Raw genomic sequence first — 12,797 nt, 5'->3', positions numbered from 1 at the left:
ACTGTTGTTGCAGTTGATCCGCATGTTAGCTCCCAGCAATCGCACAAGGAAGTGACATAAGTCAGTCATGTGTCCTATGCACTCTAGATCGATGTGTTCCATCCATGTCACATCTCTCTCGGTCAGGAGCTGCATGGAAACGATTGTGAGAACTGTGTTAACTTCCGTATGTGGCCATTAGGATACTCCAGATATATCATGTATCTTGTTTAGTGACAAAGCCACATTTACCAATCATGGCCAGGTAAACCACCGAAACATACATTATCAGTCAGTTGACAGTCGCCATTGGTTCGTCAGGTGGAACGTCAGCGCGCAAAGGTGCGGTCTAGGATAGTAAACTATCAGCTCATAGGCTCGTATTTCATTAACAGAACACTGAATGCACACGAGTATTGCTCCGTCCTAACGGACCATCTTCCACGAGCGGTAAAAGACGGATGCTACAAGACGTCCTTTCCAGATTACGAGAAACCAGCCCATAGTACAGTAAGTATTACAATACGTCTTCACGAATTGTCTCAAAATCGTTCGATTGGGTGCACAAGACCTGTACCTTGGCCGGACCGTTTCCCGGTTTCGAGGCCTGTAGACTTTTTTTCCATGGGGAAAGGACACACCATGTACACACGATAACATGCAACCATGCTAGCACTGGCGCAGCAGACGTTCTATTCCAGACTGGAAGCCTGGTCATTTTGAACACAACTGGTAATGGTCAGTTGCCCTGTTACTGGTCAGAATCCACGTAATTATTGTATGCGCTGGTGATGTGGGAACTTTTAAAATGTCTCGTAAAGACTCTCACTAGAGTGCTTCGACAAACACCAATGACGTCCTAATTTACCCTACTTTTAGTTTGTTAATGTCAATAGGCATTATTCCATTTAAAAATGTATGTTTGCGCAAAAATAAACTTTCTAACTGTTATTACACTGTGCTGATTGGCTAACAATACGAGGCACTGACTACCAGTCCACGCCGTGAAAACCACACATCAGAAGCACTTTCCATTTCTGCAATATTTGCGGCACAAGTTTTAGGTGATTCACGCTGTTTAGTCCGACTAGCAGCTATTTTGCCCTTTCTCAATTGATGCAAGGGACCGAGTGTACGGACGGCACGCTGTGGCGCTTAACAAGCAGTGTGGGGAAGGTATAGTTTACGCTGTGGATGGTTCTGTGATGTTTTGGAAGTCGTTAGTGCACTGACGTGGGCCTACTATTTAGGGTGGAAGCGTCCACTAGTAGCCGATGGCTGTTAGTCGTGGCGCTCTGTTTTTGTGTTTATATTTGCAAACGCCAATTCTCTTCTCTTAGCGCTGGAGGCTGACAGCCATACCGTAGCAGCCGAATGCCACCCTTACGACTTAAATAATTCTGATCCCTCATATCTGGGATTCACAGTCAAGTAATTCTTGTTAAACCATGTCATGGTCGCCTTTGATGGTAAAATTATTTATTTAAAAACCACTTTTGCAATTATCATGATCCGTCATGTCGTGAAGCACACTTCCGCAGAATTACATTTGATAATTGTCACGCAGTCGAAGCTATAACAGTGGTTTTTGAATACATACGAGGGCTATTCAGAAAGTAGGAAATGTCTCCGTCTAACGCCGATAGGTGCGGGCCGGTTGCGTATGCGTATTTTGGTATGTACGTGCTCAACAGCTCAGTCGGCATCCATCCATGACTGCGGGAACTTCTCTGCGCGTCTGGTTTCTTAGATATTCGAATTTGAAATGTGCGTTGCAATCTAATCCCGCCAGTTGTGAGGTGCGGTCTGTGATATGGGTTTTGCTCGCAAAAAACCTTAAACCTACAGAAATTTATCGTGAACTGTGCGAAGTGTACGGAAACAACGTAATGAGTGAATTTTCCGTCCGGAAATAGCGCATTCAGTTTAAAAATGGCCTAACCGACGTTCATAATGAAGAGAAGAGTGGACGCCCGAGCGTTGTTACTGGCGATCTTGTCGCTAAAGTTGATGAAACGATTCGTGAAAACCGTCGCTTCACAATAACGGAGCTTTCGCTTTATTTTCCACAAGTTTCACGGACTTTGTTGTTTGAAGTTTTCACTCAAAAGCTGGGCTACCACAAATTTTGTGCACGATGGGTACCCAAAATGCTTACAGAGCACCATAAAAAACAGCGAATGGGGGCAATGTTGACATTTCTGGAGGCCTACCACAAACATGGTGATTCATTACTGGATCGAATCGTAACCAGTGACGAGACTTGGTGAAACACGTCAATTGCGAGACATAATTACAGTCTATGGATCGGGAGCACACACGGTCCCCCCAAAAACCATGAAAATATTTGCTAACCTTGTCAGCAAGGAAGTTGATGGTGACAGAGTTTTGGGATAGGCAAGGTGTGCTTCTTATTGATTTTCTCGAACGTGGAGCAACCATAAATTCTGCCCAGTACTGTCAAACTGTGCACAGCCTTAGAAGAGCAGTTCAACACAAACGCCGAGGAAAGCTGACGTCCAAAATTTTGTTTTTGCACGATAATGCTCGACCTCACATTACAAACCGCGCTAAAGAACTCCTTAATTCATTCAACTGGGAAATTTTCCCTCATCCGCCCTACAGCCCCGATCTTGCACCAAGCGACTTCAACTTGTTTCCCAAAATGAAGGCCGGCCGCGGTGGCCGAGCGGTTCTAGGCGCTTCAGTCCGGAACCGCGCGACTGCTACGGTCGCAAGTTCGAATCCTGCCTCGGGCATGGATCTGTGTGATGTCGTTAGGTTAGTTAGGTTTAAGTAGTTCTAAGTTCTAGGGGACTGATGACCACAGATGTTAAGTCCCATAGTGCTCAGAGCCAGTTGAACTGAGGCTGTATATCAGGTTTGCTTGAAACACACGCTGTAAACTACGATCATCTTTAATTTTGTTAAGCTCTAAACCCTCAGTAGTTTTTAATAGCTACTACAATACAAATTTTTAGATTAGGAGTGACCTATACCTATCACGCATTGCTGGTTAAATGCCTCAAGGGGCCATCTGTCCTCTCTGAGGTCTTTCTTGTAGTGAAAAGAGGCAACAGAGTAAAGCAGTTTTTATTTTTCCAGGCGCTTTGCGCCTCAGTTCATCACGGTATTATCAGTGGCAGTGTGTGTAATATTGCTGCGCTCGTGCTCTACTGTTAGTGAAGCTGTTGTTCTGCCTGTAGCACTAAACATAGTTTTCATCAAACTGCACACACACTCTACTACCATGTCGTGTTAAGCGCATCAGTCGGAGAGAGCATCATCATTTAATTTTGCTCCAGCGCTGCCATTATAGTCGTTGTTCCTGATTTTCCATTACTTCTGACAGCTGAGAGACAATTGTAAGAAAGAAAATGAGGACCTTAGGAAAGTAGCCTTCCGCGACAGTTGTAGTTTACGTTCGAAGTTCTTCTGTGTTGGTACTGCATCAATCTCGCAGAATCCTCTGCTGGTACGTTTCGACCTTCACATCGAGGTTTTATTCGGGTAATTGGTTACACTCTGTGACACAACGCCAAACTTTCGTTAATTAATCTATAGTATTCCCAGTGTTTATCGTCATGATTTTTTTTTTCATTTGCTTTCGGGACGTGCCCATAAGAGCATCTCGATAGTGAATATATCGATTACGATGATACGAATGTGAGGACAACACAGCACTTAGATCTCAAGTGAAGAGAATCTCCGACACTGCTGGGAATCTGGCCCATGCCCTTTCGATTAACAATCCGCCACCCTGAATGCGGACATTTATAACTATGATGATTGGCTGTAGAATGAAGCTGACGTTATTGTAGGAAGCGTTCACTAGTAGCCGACGGCTGTTAGTCGTGGCGCTGTGTTTGTGTTTATATTTGTAAACGCCAATTCTCTTCTCTTAGGGCTGGAGGCCAACAGCCATGCCGCAGCAGCCGAATGCCACCATTACGATTTCAGTAATTCTCTCTCCTCATACCTCGGATCCACAGTCAAGCTTTTTAAAGGCTGTCATGGTCACCTTTGACGCTAAAATTATTTCTTTAAAAATGGTTCAAATGGCTCTGAGCACTATGGGACTTAACTTCTGAGGTCATGAGTCCCCTAGAACATAGAACTACTTAAACCTAACTAACCTAAGGACATCACACACATCCATGCCCGAGGCAGGATTCGAAGCTGCGACTGTAGCGGTCGCGCTGTTCCAGACTGAAGCGCCTAGAACCTCTCGGCCACAGTTGCCGGCCATTTATTTAAAAACCACTTTTGCAGTTATCAAGGTCTGACATGAGGTGAAGCACATTTTCGCAGAATTCCACTTGATAATGGCCGTGAATTATGAACAGGTGCTCGATCGTTTTGAAAGATGCAGTCGCCATCCCTGAATTGCTCTTTATCTGTGGGAAGCAAGAAGGTGCTTAAAACATCAATATAGTCCTGTGCTATGATAGTGCCGTGCAAAACAACAAGGGTCGACCACACCATAACACCATGCCTCCGAATTTTACTTTTGGCGCTAAACATGCTAACAGAAGACATTCACCGGGCATTCGCCATACCCTTACCCTGCCAACGGATCGCCACATTGTGTACAGTGATTCCACACAACGCTTGTCCACCGTTCAACCGTCCAATGTTTACGCTTCTTACACCAAGCGATGAGTCGTTTGGCATTTCCCGGCGTGATGTGTTGCTTATGAGCAGCCACTCGACCATGAAATCCAAGTTTTATGACCTCCCGCCTAAGTGTCATAGTACTTGCTATTGATTCTGAATCAGATTGGAATTCCTGTATGATGGTCTGGATATATGTCTGCCTATTACACATTACGACCCTCTTCAACTGTCGGCGGTCTCAGGCAGTCTACAGACGAGGTCGGCCTGTATGCTTTTGTGCTGTACGTGTCCCTTCACGTTTCCACTTCACTATCACATCGGAAACAGTGGACCTAGACATGTTTAGGAGTGTGGAAATCTCGCGTACAGACGTACAACACAAGTGACACCCGATCACTTGACCACGTTTGAAGTCCGTGAGTTACACAGGGCGCCCCATTCTGCTCTCTCACGATGTCTAATAACTACTGAGGTCGCTGATATGGAGTACCTGGCAGTAGGTGGCAGCACAATGCACCTAATATGAAAAACGTATGTTATTATGCGTGTCCGGATACTTTTGATCACATAGTGTAACTGTGCTAGAGAATCCGTTTCCGATCTTAACATGTAAACAAGACAGCGAAAAACGGTTTTAGTCTTTCGGAAGATGTGTAGCATATAAACGTAGTGAACGCCGTCTAGCTGGCAGCAGCGGAGACAGAATACTGCCGCTCGTCACAGCCATCGAAAAAAGGAAGGAAGATCAGGATTTAACGTCGCAGTGACATCGAGGTCATTACAGACATTTCAAAGGAACCATCCTGGAGTTTTGCTGGAGCGATTTAGGGAAGTCATGGACAACCTAAAAATGGGTGGCCAGACGCGGGTTTGAATTGTCGCCTTCCCGTCCACTCTGCTAACCAGTGCGCCACCTGGCAGCAGTTGGGCAGCCGAGCTACACGAGATGGTTCGTTTCTGGAACTCGTTGACTCCCGATATGAGGGAAACTCGAAATATTAGGTTCATGCATAAGTGCGTACTGTTTACCCAGAAACGCAACATACACTTATAACAGAGGCTTTAGTCATCAATAATGTGTTCTCCTTCACTGTTTAAAACAGTCTGCCAACGCTAGGGTAGCTTTTAGATTCAGCGACTGTAGAAAATACGTGGTTTTGAGGCGAAAAACTCGTCGAGCCATGTTCGGAGCGCATTTTCATTCGGAGAGGAAGGCCTCTGAAGCAGCGGAAAAGGTGAAAATCTGAGGGCACAAGATGATGTGAATAAGGAGGATCCGGAATAACTTCCCAGTCCAACTCCTGCATAGCGTCTTTTGTAGTGTTGCAGTATGCGGGCAGGCGTTACCGTGGAGTAGCATCACTTCATGCACACTTCGTAGTCTTGACTGCATGACGCCTAACTTGTTCACAGTAAATGTCAACCGTGTTGATTACACCTCGGGGAAGTTATTCGTATTACACCACACCGTCGGTGTCCCACCAGATGTATAACATTATTTTTTGTGGATGCGCACAGGGCTTTGTACACCGAGTTGCTGCTATGTTTGCGCTCAACCGTCCCTTCCTTTTCCTTATGTTAGCATAAAGATACGTTTCTCGTCGCCAACAACGATACAGGATATGAATAGTTAGTGTTGGTTACGAGCCAATTCAGAGATTCACATATGGCCACCCGCTGCTTTTTGTGATTTCGGCACAGAGCATGCGGTGCACATACACGCGATTTCTCAACATTCCCCATTTCATGCAAATGTCGCACGATGGTGGAATGAACACAGTTCATCATATTTGCCAGTTCTCGAGTACAGTGACTCGGACCATTGTGGATAAATGCGCTTAAACGATCTTCATCAAACATCGAAGGTCTTCCTTAACATGGAGGGTTATTAGTGCCAAAAACATCCTCCTAAGAATGAGAAAACGATTTTCTTGCAGTGTTCTGTACAAAAGGCATTATCCTCGTACACGACGCAATTGTTTCAGGCTGCCTCTGCTGTTGTCGCCCCTCTATTTGAACTCAAACAGAAGAAAGTCAGAACTGTTCCGATTTCTCCACTTAGCATTCCATTTTCTAGCGTCTATAAGTCCACTCACTATCTCGAAAAGACAACATGAAAATCTCTAGACTCAAATAGCAACAGCTAATTACAAACATAAAATGACAGTGAATAAACAAATCCATAGCAACCGGAAACGCTATCAACTTACGCATCAGCCTAATAATATCTCGAATAAGTAAAATCGTGGAGAGCGAGTCAATAAGCTGTTGATTGGAGAAACACTGAAAATTACATTACATGATGCAAACTTCAGTAGAGACCCAGGTACGCAGTTATTAAGGCATAAAATTGTACACTTGATAAAGAACGAACGTAGTCTCGTAATGTACGCTCGACGTGATTGGCGGCACTACAAATGACATTGGATAGACAGCGCAGACATGGTCTATGAGAGTTGAGGGCGCCGCCGCAGTATAAGCCATTTCCGTGACGTAATACAGTCAATCAGATGCAGTTCCGCAGTTCCCTCACATAAAAGTGGGAGCCTCCCCAGTTTCACGACATCGGGACTTAGTCCTTGACGACGATATCGAAAGCTTGGAATTTTATTCGAATTTGACTTGGCCAATTACCGTCAGTTTTTTTATCCGAGGTCAGTAACTTCATTTCATTCAAAGTGAGACACAATGTTCATTCTTGGATCTTGGGTAAGGCGTAACTTTAGTTGGCAGAAACACTTTTTGAAATGAGGCGTCTGGAATTATCGTTTTGTAGCTTTGAATTTCTTTGCAGTGGATCGGTGTTTCTTCAAACGTTCGAACAGCGTCTACATTTACTTGCAGTACACGGCTTCCAACTACAGTTGAAACATTTCTCTGTTGCGGGTGACCGTTTCCATGACAACAGTAGTGTTTCATTCAAAGGCAGTTGAGATGAAGACGTTATTTCTCTTCCAGATCTCGACGACACTTTCCTTTCGGCTGTGATGCTATCGAATTCTGGAGAAGGAGCGCTACGGGAGATTCCTGAAATGTCTCGTCTTATAGCCTCAGCTTCTGCCCTGCGGAGACGAATAAACGCGAGAAATACTACGATTAAATTAACGAGAGCTTCTCAGTAAACCACAATGTGCCGAAGGTTCCCGGAATAAGACCTCAACAAGCAAGCCGAAACGTCCGATCGCATTATCTGCAAGAATGACGTAATACCAGAAGCTACGGACATTTTGTAAGTAGCCTGTTTATATGTTGGCACCGCTACAGACTGTGTTAATATCGCTGACAGCACTCTGCGCCCTCGGCAAGAGATTCTGTCGCTGGACGGACTGGTACGTAGCGAGTTGATAGAGAAGTGGAGACTCAGTGTTGGTAGGACACGCAGTGTAAGGTGAGAGGAAATTTCTTATAAGGGAAGATGCAAGGAAAGGTATGATAATGGATGTATGGTCAATAATGTTTGGGTAGTGGAGTTATTGACAACTATATAATTTTTGGAACTGGATGGTAAAATTTTCTAAATATATTATTTGTTCAACCAAATTTTTCTTTTGCTAACCATATGCCACCTACTAGTTTGAGTCTATAGTAGTTAGAATCTTTTAGTCCGCAGCTCGTGGTCGTGCGGTAGCGTTCTCGCTTCCCGCGCCCGGGTTCCCGGGTTCGATTCCCGGCGGGGTCAGGGATTTTCTCTGCCTCGTGATGACTGGGTGTTGTGTGATGACCTTAGGTTAGTTAGGTTTAAGTAGTTCTAAGTTCTAGGGGACTGATGACCATAGATGTTAAGTCCCATAGTGCTGAGAGAGAGTTAGAATCTTTTCATTTAGCTGGCTGTAGTTGCTGTTTGCTGCAATTGCTGTAGTTCGTGTTATGAAGATTTTCTGTGAGATAGGTGACTTATAAAAAGAATGAGGTTTTCACTATCGGGATTCGTGACTGAAATGAGTTTAGGCAATTAACAGAGTTGGAGGTAGTTTCATATTTGTTTAATTTCATATTTTTTTATTTTTATTATTGTTAGGATTTCTTGCGATTCAGGGCCATTCTTTTGTGTTAATTATTGGAAGTCATGTTGTCAATGCATAGCAGTCAGATGCGTTGGGCTTCTATATTGTGAGTAGTAAATGAATAGGTTAAGTCTGAGTTGTCTTTGTAAGGGAAAATTCTGTTGGTCAGTACTTAGTAAAAAAAAAATAATTAAAGACTTTGTTTCAATTTAATTACGTCAAGAAGAGTTAAACACTAGGTGTGATTATTGTGGTGTCACCGCTAGACACCACACTTGCTAGGTGGTAACTTAAATCGGCCGCGGTCCTGTAGTACATGTCGGACCCGCGTGTCGCCACTGTGTATTCGCAAACGTAGCGCCACCACAGGGCAGGTCACAAGACACGGACTTGACCTCGCCCCAGTTGTACGGACGACATAGCTTGCGACAAGACGTATCAAGTCTTCCTCTCAATTGCCGAGAGACAGATTAAATAGCCTTCAGCTAGTCCATCGCTACTACCTAGCAAGGCGCCATGTGTATCATTGCTAATTGCTTACTACTATGCAAGAGATGTATTTCAACAAGAAGAACATCATTAAAAGTTAAGTAGATGACAATCTCTCTTCTTTTCTTTATAGTTTTTCATCCAGTCTCCTGTTTCAGAATTTACGCCCGTCTGCGTTAGTTTCGCGTGCACCTAGCCACTCATTGTGTCGAGACCTTAGGGAATCGACACAACAATTATTACTAGAAATCCTGCAAAAAAAGATGGAAACATCTACTCCACTCGAAAGGCGAACGAAGCACGTTTGAAATTAAGCATTTCCCATAAATCACCGGGAAAAGCGCTATATGAGAGGTCGAAGTTGGCCGACACAGTGCAATTTCAGAACTGTTATGCTACTTTTAATTGATTTATCCTGGCACACAGGAGACTAACTTCTATGACATGGCTGCCATTAGCTTTTACAATATACTCGTATTTACGGCCAATGATGTCAAATGTTGCGACACTGCAAAAAACGGAATGATAAGAAAACCAATAAACAGGAGAATTGGCGGCAATGTGTGGTATCGTCTGTGTAGCAATTCTTTTTCATTCTGACTGCTGAAGCACTCCGTGACTGATAATGACTTATACTGAAAAACAGAGAAGCAATCCCTAAGCGTGACTAACCAACACACAAAAGTACATCAGTAGACAAGCTATAGAAATTCTTGCGCTTATTTGCACGAGTGGTTTGATGACTGGCGTGGTTTGCTAAACGGTGAAAGTGTGAAAATTTCCAGTGCTTCATGGTAGCTAACTGTTTCTGCAATCAGGATGCAGTATATAGATCTGAATACTGGCGGCGCACCCTAAATCACTCTCAATTAAATCAAAAAAACCTACCAACGACAACGCTGGTTTCGGCAAATTCGTTACGTTACCAAAGAGTACATACAGCTGCAACACATGATTCAAAATATAGCTGTTTTCGCTAAATTCGCTACGTTCTCAAAGAGTGCATACAATTGCAGCTTTGATTTTGTAACGTGCCGCGTTAGAGTCTTTCTAGGGCTTCTCCTAAGGTCTACTTGTCACTGATATGGAACCCGTTGAGTGCAAGTTCTCAAAAGACGAATGATGTTTACGCATTCGATCCCCCACATATTGTCTACCACGTAACCTCAATGTTGGCTGCTAATGGCAACTGGGGCGGGACTGGAGATACCCAATGGTGAGCACCGCAGGAGGCTACGAAGCGTAGCTGAACCGCTTAATCGACGAGTAACTCTCAACAGTGCAACAGTGCGAGTGGTGTTGATGCATAGCAGGGCAACGACAACGATAAACAGAGGAAATATTGCATTACATCTATAACAACAGCTGCCGAAGTTGACATTTCGTTAGAAAGGAACCCAAGGAATTTCGCACAATGAGAAAGAAGTGGCAGATGAAATATTAGCGTTAGTGCAAGATTAGTCAGTGGCATCTGTGGTCTACACGCTCGACTGTGCGGACAATGTATGTGAGGAGTACAATGATGGTAATTACTGAAAATGATACCGAAACAGGTGTCGAGCCATATAGTTCATCATCCTTGTCGGACAGGGAGCCACCAAACACGCCTCCAGTGAAACATAGTAAAGGACAATCGTTGTCCATGGAGCGGGTACTAAACATAATCACGTACATGGCAGATCGTCCACAGCAAGGGAAACGAGGGAAGCTGTGGATAGATGCAAAACTTCAAACAGTGCTACAGAATTGTAAGACGGAAGTTAACGAAATTGCAAACAAATCGTCAACTTGATGACGCACAGCTAACTGCGGAATCGGATCAAAAAATTTTAGATGAGATAAGTAAGTTTATCCCATCGTTCAGTAAGAATATTGTTTTCAACTCTAACCAACCGGTATTTGAAGAGGAAATGGATATGAAAGGAATCGTGGAATTCAGACGTATCAAGAGAGTGGTATCAAGATCAGCTAACATTAATGCCTTAACGCATTCGGCCGGCCCGGGTGGCCGTGCGGTTCTAGCCGCTACAGTCTGGAACCGCTTGACCACTACGGTCGCAGGTTCTAATCCTGCCTCGGGCATGAATGTGTGTGATGTCCTTAGGTTAGTTAGGTTTAAGTAGTTCTAAGTTCTAGGGGACTAATGACCTCAGAAGTTAAGTCCCATAGCGCTCAGAGCCGTTTGAACCATTTGAACCTTAACGCATTCGTGTACAATTACGCCGACTGTTAATCCGTATGGTAAACTGGCTGGAAAGTGATTTCTTGTGCTGGGAGAAGTTGAAGGTGCTCTGCCCCAACGACTGCTTCTCATGTGCGTGACCTTGCAAGGACAATAGGGAGTATTTAGGTCCAGAAACCATGAGAGGGAAAATGGGCGTTGCTCGAGTATCATGTCATTTTTGGAAACCCAGAATCTACTATGTAGGAATCAACATGGATTCCGGAAACAGCGATCGTGTGAGGCCCAACTCGCTTTATTTGTTCATGAGACCCAGAAAATATTAGATACAGGCTCCCAGGTTGATGCTATTTTTCTTGACTTCCGGAAGGCGTTCGATACAGTTCCGCACTGTCGCCTGATAAACAAAGTAAGAGCCTACGGAATATCAGACCAGCTGTGTGGCTGGATTGAAGAGTTTTTAGCAAACAGAACACAGCATGTTGTTATCAATGGAGAGACGTCTACAGACGTTAAAGTAACCTCTGGCGTGCCACAGGGGAGTGTTATGGGACCACTGCTTGTATATAAATGACCTAGTAGATAGTGTCGGAAGTTCCACGCGGCTTTTCGCGGATCATTCTGTAGTATACAGAGAAGTTGCAGCATTAGAAAATTGTAGCGAAATGCAGGAAGATCTGCAGCGGATAGGCACTTGATGCAGGGAGTGGCAACTGACCCTTAACATAGACAAATGTAATGTATTGCGAATACATAGAAAGAAGGATCCTTTATTGTATAATTATATGATAGCGGAACAAACACTGGTAGCAGTTACTTCTGTAAAATATCTGGGAGTATGCGTGCGGAACTATTTGAAGTGGAATGATCATATAAAATTAATTGTTGGTAAGGCGGGTACCAGGTTGAGATTCATTGGGAGAGTCCTTAGAAAATGTAGTCCATCAACAAAGGAGGTGGCTTACAAAACACTCGTTCGACCTATACTTGAGTATTGCTCATCAGTGTGGGATCCGTACCAGATCGGGTTGACGGAGGAGATAGAGAAGATCCAAAGAAGAGCGGCGCGTTTCGTCACAGGGTTATTTGGTAGCCGTGATAGCGTTACGGAGATGTTTAACAAACTCAAGTGGCAGACTCTGCAAGAGAGGCGCTCTGCATCGCGGTGTAGCTTGCTCACCAGGTTTCGAGGGGATGCGTTTCTGGATGAGGTATCGAATATATTGCTTCCCCCTACTTATACCTCCCGAGGAGATCAGTAATGTAAAATTAGAGAGATTAGAGCGCGCACGGAGGCTTTCAGACAGTCGTTCTTCCCGCGAACCATACGCGACTGGAACAGGAAAGGGAGGTAATGACAGGGGCACGTAAAGTGCCCTCCGCCACACACCGTTGGGTGGCTTGCGGAGTATAAATGTAGATGTAGATGTAGAACTACAACTATGGTATGAACACTGTTTTTGGTCTGTAGCTGGTCAAAATAACTCGTTCTTGTTCGATTCCTGGTTTGCATATTTAAATGATAC

The 12,797-nt window shown here is 44.2% G+C and overlaps 1 protein-coding gene across 2 annotated transcripts in view; it reads right to left on the bottom strand.

Moving 5' to 3' along the window:
* LOC126237373 (uncharacterized) overlaps positions 1-12,797 on the bottom strand; it is a 786,945-nt gene that overhangs the window by 683,539 nt on the left and 90,609 nt on the right. The window lies entirely within an intron of this gene.

The sequence above is a fragment of the Schistocerca nitens genome, chromosome 2, assembly GCF_023898315.1.
Source record: "Schistocerca nitens isolate TAMUIC-IGC-003100 chromosome 2, iqSchNite1.1, whole genome shotgun sequence".
Classification (NCBI taxonomy): Eukaryota; Metazoa; Arthropoda; class Insecta; order Orthoptera; family Acrididae; genus Schistocerca; species Schistocerca nitens.
This window is presented reverse-complemented; position numbering and strand designations above follow the sequence as displayed.